Raw genomic sequence first — 6,899 nt, 5'->3', positions numbered from 1 at the left:
ACATATGCATTTTCTGTAACAGCTTGCGGAACCGGTTAGCGAGTACGACACTGCTTTGGTGCCTGTAAATGGGGTTCCTCCACCTCAAAAAAAAAACATACACTTACATGGTTTACATTTTGGCTGTAAAAATGTTGCCCTCACATTGGCAGTGAAAATGAGGCAAGACTGTCACACATTACAGATTTTTATTAGAAATTTTTAACATATGATGTTAATTAATTGAAAAGGTATATATGGAACATTAATTACTCTAAATGTAATTTGCTATTTTATGGTTCATTAAATTTATAATGTTGTGATCCATATAAGAAAAAAGTTATATGTTTTGCAAGAACTAATTATTAGTTGTGAAAAATTTGAAGCAAAATAATGTAATAGAGTAATTGATTACATTTTTGTATTAGTAAGAAAAGAAAGATATTATTTCATGTAATTTGTTATAATTGTGTTAAAGATTAAATTAAAACAATACCACAAAATGTCAGCAATTATAAGAATAATATACAAACAAGGGCATTTTCACACATGGTAAGTGAAGCATATCAGCTATATATAAGAAAACATACAGTGTTTATGTTCAGTTTTATTCAACATATACTTCACTACTTAGAAACTAAAATTGTAGTTTATAAAAAAATTCCAGGTAAGGAAAATTGTTTGTATAAAATTAAAACCCAATGCACTGTTAATAATTACAATAACTTTCTCATAATTATTTGAGCAGGAAGGAAACTTGGAAGCAGTTAAAAGATAATTTTTCCGTGAATCACTATGCAGTTGATGAGGGAAAATTAATTTCATTGTAGCTAATTAGATTAGAAAATTATCAGATAATGGTTCATAATCACTTTTGTCAGCTTTTTATTATTAAAAAAAAGAAAATCGATGAAAAACTGTTTTCCATTATTTTTATTGATTTATCTTAAATTATAGCAAATCAAAATATCTCATTTTATGACATGAACCATACATTTTTGAAAAATAATAAGGATAAAATAACTCACTTTCTAAAAAATTTGTGTAAACTATTAAATAATTGAAAAATTAGTTTTTGTCAACCTTTTTTAAAATGTTTAAGTACATTCTGTAATGCACGTCACTGAATTTATAAAAAATTAATTACAATACCAACTGTAAGAATTCTTTGTTAAATATCTTAAAAAATTTAGAGTATATTCTTTTATTTTTTAAATATGAATTCTTTTAAATCTTTTAAATTTTATCATTGTAAATAACAAATTAAATTATTTTTAAATAATAAAAAAATTATTAACAATTAGCTCTTAAACTGTAAGGAACCCTTTTTTCATACGCCTTTCTATAGCTAATTATCAGCACTTCTTCAATGGAGTATCTGCTACCACTGTAATCAGTTAAAAGCTTAGAAACCTTTTTTGTATATAATTTAATAATGGTTTTCTTTTATTTTTTTCTTTGATGTCCTAATTTTGAAAAATTAGTTCAACTATAAATTTAATATTGTTTCAGTATACTGATATCTTTATTTTTATTTACTACGAGTAGAATTTGAATGTTGTGATTAATGTTTTAGTATTTGTGATTCTATGATTTATAGAAATTGATGCTGTTGAGTGTACTGTCTATGTGCAAGATAAATATCCTTTACAGTTGTTAAGCGTATATTATCGTATTACATTCCACTTAAAGGTTTCCTAATCTTTTATGATAGGTGCCATTACAACAGTGCTGTCAAAGACTGTACTGAAGAAAGTGCTGGTAATTAATTTAAATAAGTAAAATTTGACAACAGCATGTAAAACAAATAGAAACAACACAAATAGAATGTATTATTTGATTATGTTCTTAAGGGATTTCTTACCAATTTAAGACAAGGACACTAACAATAGTATAGCTGAATACACCAGTAAAGAATTTGCTGATGCGTAGATGTAAAATACTGTCGCATGGTTCACGGTTCAGTGAGGATATTGAGAGACTGACAGTTTAGAATATTTGTATAATTATAGTTTATAATTCAGTATTTATGTTAAAAATTATTGAACATAATTATTGTTCATAATTACAACCAGACAAATTAATAATAATAATAACAATGGTGATAAATACAATAATGGTAATAGTAATGTGACAATAATAAAACAATTAATGAATACTAATATTAACAAATGAAACCACTAGTCTTAACCCTTTGTAAAAGGGTTAAGAGGTAATAACAACTTATCTGTAAAAAGGTATAACAAGTTATCTGTAAACTGTAACACATTTGAATGAAGCCGGTTTTAATATCTACCCATAAATTAAAGCATTACTAACATTTTGCGTCACAACACAAAATACCTGGACTTTTAATAATGTTAACATCTATTAACTATTAACAATTTATAACTGCTTTTGTTTAATTTTTTTTAATTTCATCTTTATAATTATTTGTACTTATAATTTTTTACACGGTTTGTATAATAGGCTACAGAAATGAACCAATTTTATCCATGAAAAAAATAATTTTATAAAACGTATTTCCTGTACTCTCTCTTGTAAAAATTTATGCAAGAATAATAATTTTGAAAAAAAAATTGTACAATATATAGCAAAGAGTTATTATGTAGGTTTGTTCTTCATATGTTAATCAATTTGCAATGTACAAAAGCTCTTTAGTACAGTAACTTCAGATAGCTGTTAAATGGGTTCTCTGTTAGCTCATTTAGTCATCACAATTGCATGAAGTAACAAGTGCAATAAAAATAAGAATAGTTTTACTATTGATAGAAATAATTTCTTGTCTTGATAATTAGTGCAAGAGAATTTGATATTAAAAACCTATCATAATCAAGTAATTTTTTTAAAAAACATTCAATCTTTAGGAAATTAAAATTCATGAAAATTTATATTTAAATTATTTACTTGGAAATTAATTTTACTGTAACATAAATTTAAACAGATATGAACAAAATTACTTTTAATTTTATAGGTCATGACTGCAAACATTGTTTACAGTGTCTTATTAATAACAATGACAACTTCATTTTCATCTCAGGATTATTATTCAAAGAGCAAACTAATTGATGTAAGTTACATAAGTATTTTATTTTTTAATGGAATTTATAAATAGATTCATATTTACTGATTATAATATTACTCACATTTATGGTTCAATTTAATATAATTAACTCATTTGTGATCTGTGTTCACAAACAAACAAAATTTTTTTTAATATGTACACTACAATCTGTTGAACTAGTGAACAATAAACAACCTCCCAACAAGTCTTCAGTAAGACTAAGGCCGACCATTCCAGAGACATGTAATTAACTGAACCCCAACCAACAAAGTACACCACTGTCTAGTATTCAAATCCATATAAAAGCAACTAACTTGTGCTAAGATTTGAAACTCAGAACTTTCGACTTCAAAAATCAGTTGTTAAACACTGATTTGCAACAAATTAACAAGTTTATATGTTTGGTGGTGAGCAAACATATAACATAAAAATATTTTTCGTATTTGGTTCTGCACAAATGGTATTTTATGAACAGGTATATTGTCACAATATACAAGTACTCGTATACTATTATAACTTATTATTAGAAGATAGAAAAATAATTTAAAAGTGGTACTAGTTTTTTTTTTATTAAATAAGATAATGTATAATACAGTAGAATATGATCATCGCATTTCATTTCTGATTTTTTAAATATTTTTTAAAATGTTTTTTAGCCAAGTAACTGGAGGCAGATGCAGCTGGATATGTTGCACATATCATAACAGTGGTAATGGCTGTGTTGGTTGAGCTGCCAATCATCCCATCCCTGAAAAAAATCCAAATTAACGCGCGCGCACAGACACACACACAATCATGTTGATTTCTTTATTTGTTAATATTAGTATAATCTGCCTACATATGGTATCAATTCGACCTTTGACCACATCATCAGAAAGCTGGAACATTCAAGGGAGACCGCCCCTCCACAATTACTTCCTGTTTTTAGTTAAATTTTCACGCTGAAAGAGTGCATTCACTGCAAAATACGTAGTAAAACACGGGCTTGAGATGACCCGAAAAATTACAACAAAAAACCAATAAATTTTGTCAAGGAGTCAAATTGAATGTTCTAGCTTTCTGATGTTGGGGTCAAAGGTCGAATTGATGCCGTATGTGGATAGATTATACTACTGTTAATGAGAAATTCAAAAGATAGTCGATTAAAAAAAAAAAAAAAACAATATTCATTTTAACTCTTTAAACTTGGAATTACAAAAACTTTGTTTTTAGATAATGACATGAAGATTACACATCCCAAAAATAATGTTGATATCTTTATTTGTTACCCCTCTTTTTCTGTTAAGTCTCCGGAACCATCGTAAAGTATTCAGAGGATGATTTGTATGAATGTAAATGAAGTAAAGTCTTGTACAGTCTCTGGTCAACCATTCCTGAGATGTGCGGTTAATTGAAACTCAACCACCAAAGAACGCTAGTATCCACGATCGAGTATTCATATCGGTATAAAGTAACTGCCTTTACTAGAATTTGAACCGTAGAACTCTCGACTTCTAAATCAGCTGATTTGCGATGACGAGTTAACCACCAGACCAGCCCAGTGGGCTATTTGTTACCTAGAAAAAAAAAAAATAGTAACTTTAATGTTACTCCATTTTAACCCTTTAATCTCAGAATTTCAAAAATTCCTTTCTTATTGTGCAGTTTACACCGTAAGAAGAACGTGTATACAAATTTTTCATATCAATTTATCTTCAATAGTTTTAGTTAGGCGTTGATTATAAATCATTCACGACATATTGTTTTATACACACGCACGCCCGCACACACACACACACACACACACACACACACACACACACACACACACACACACACACTACTAGTGTTCTTTCGTTGCAGCTTCGCCGCGATACCTACGACGCTTCACCCGCAATATTTTTTAATAGCAAACTTATTTATTTATTTATAAATAAAAATTATTTATTCAAGAGTATTGTTTCTAGATTTTTTTTAAAATCCTGATAAGATAGTAATAACATTTTCTATTAAAAAATTTAGAAGGAATATGACAAATAACGAATTATTGACCAGCGGTTAAATAAAGAAAAAAAGGAAGATAAAGGAACATTGCCCAATAAAGATAAAGAAATAATGTATTACAATCCCTAACCTTGCATCCCTGTCGCGGCTTCTCCCGCGCTATTTGGTTACTTGCGTTTCCCGTCGCGGTCGGGGGATATTTAATCAGTCATGGCTCGCTTCGTTCGCCCTTCGCGTTTACCCAAAGGGTTGAAAACATTAGTTATCCTTATTTAAAACCCCTTAGAAATACTGGTTACACGTACTTTGTATGGATAAAATGTATATGCCCGGTTCTTAGCATTACCTGGCAAACACCACCAGGAGGTGACTGTACTTCATTTCTCTTTTTTTAAATTATTTAATTACTTTTATTTTATGTTTTTTTTTAGTGAAGTCACTGAAGGCAGATGCAGCCCAGTCGCGTCGCACATACACTAACTGTACGCACGTACACTAGCCAATTTTTAAGTAGTGTGACGGTGTACGGCGCGCACACCGTCACACTACTTAAAAATTTGAAATTAAAAAAAAACCTAAAATGGTTTTTAAATATTCATCTGAAGAGAATTTACAATCCCTAATCTAGTGAATATCTCATTTATGTAGTCGGAAATGTGGAAAATTTGTAATCATTGTTCAAAATTTGTATCATTCTTCACCACTTTCAAGGTCAAAATTCGAAAAATCATAAAATTGGTTTTCAGATATTTAAATGAAAATTATACACACCAAAAATCAAGTTGCTATTTTCATTTGTTATCGTGAAATTAAATATAGTAAATTTAATTGTTACTACATATTAACTCTTTAAACTCAGAATTTCAAAAACTCCCTTCTTAGTGTGCTCTTACACTGTTAAGAACAATATGCATACAAATTTTCATCAATTTATCTTCAGTAGTTTTTGCTGGGCGTTGATGAATCAGTCAGTCAGGACAATTTGCTTTATAGACACACACAAATATATCACAAGCATTTACAGAAGCATTTATTTTACGTACTAACTCTAGTGAGGGGGTATGACTGAATGGATTTTGGTTCAGTAAGATATTTTTGCATGTCTCTTAAGGTTGGCGAACCTGTGTCGTTCATGGCCACGTTAGTAATGTGCACACTGCGTTATTGTATGTAAGTTGTCGCGTTGTAGTATCTTTGATTACGTGTGAGTTATTGCATTTTAAAATGAATAGGAAAATCTATGTTGCCGCCGACTGTGAAATACGTGAAGTCATACGTTTTTAAACCATCAAACGTTAAGCCGGCTGAAATTAATAGGGAGTTGGTTGCTGTGTATGGTGATAATGTAATGAATAAAAAATATCCGAAAATGGTGTGAAAGGTTTAAAAATTTAATGCGCTCGATGAAGAACGTTCGGGGAGGCCTCGATAATCACGGAGGACTTGTTGAAACGCGTCGATGATGAAGACAGAAAAAAGTGTCGCTCAATGATTTCCTTCCTGGCCCTTTTTTCCTAATATTTCAAGAGCTGTTTGGAAAATTGAAAGAATTTTTGAGCGGTAAGCAATTCCCAGATGACGATGAACTTATAAATGCTGTTAATTAGTGGATAAATAGACTGGGGGCAGAAGACGAGGGTATATTGAAGCTGGTGTATCGCTACGATAAATATCTTAATTCATGTGGCGATTCTATAGGGAAGTAGTATAAGGTATGTAGTTTAAGAGAAATAAAAAATATTTATAAAGTTTTCAGAATAAACGTTTTTACAATGAAACAGTCTTTACTTTAGAAATAACCTCTCGTATGTATTTAAATGACCTTACACTATTTTAAAATTTTGTCGGCACACCTGTTATTGTTGATTTGTTT

This window comes from Lycorma delicatula, chromosome 8 (assembly GCF_047948215.1).
Source record: "Lycorma delicatula isolate Av1 chromosome 8, ASM4794821v1, whole genome shotgun sequence".
In the NCBI taxonomy this organism is placed as follows: Eukaryota; Metazoa; Arthropoda; class Insecta; order Hemiptera; family Fulgoridae; genus Lycorma; species Lycorma delicatula.
The sequence above is the reverse complement of the archived record's forward strand: the minus strand, read 5'-3'. Positions refer to the sequence as shown.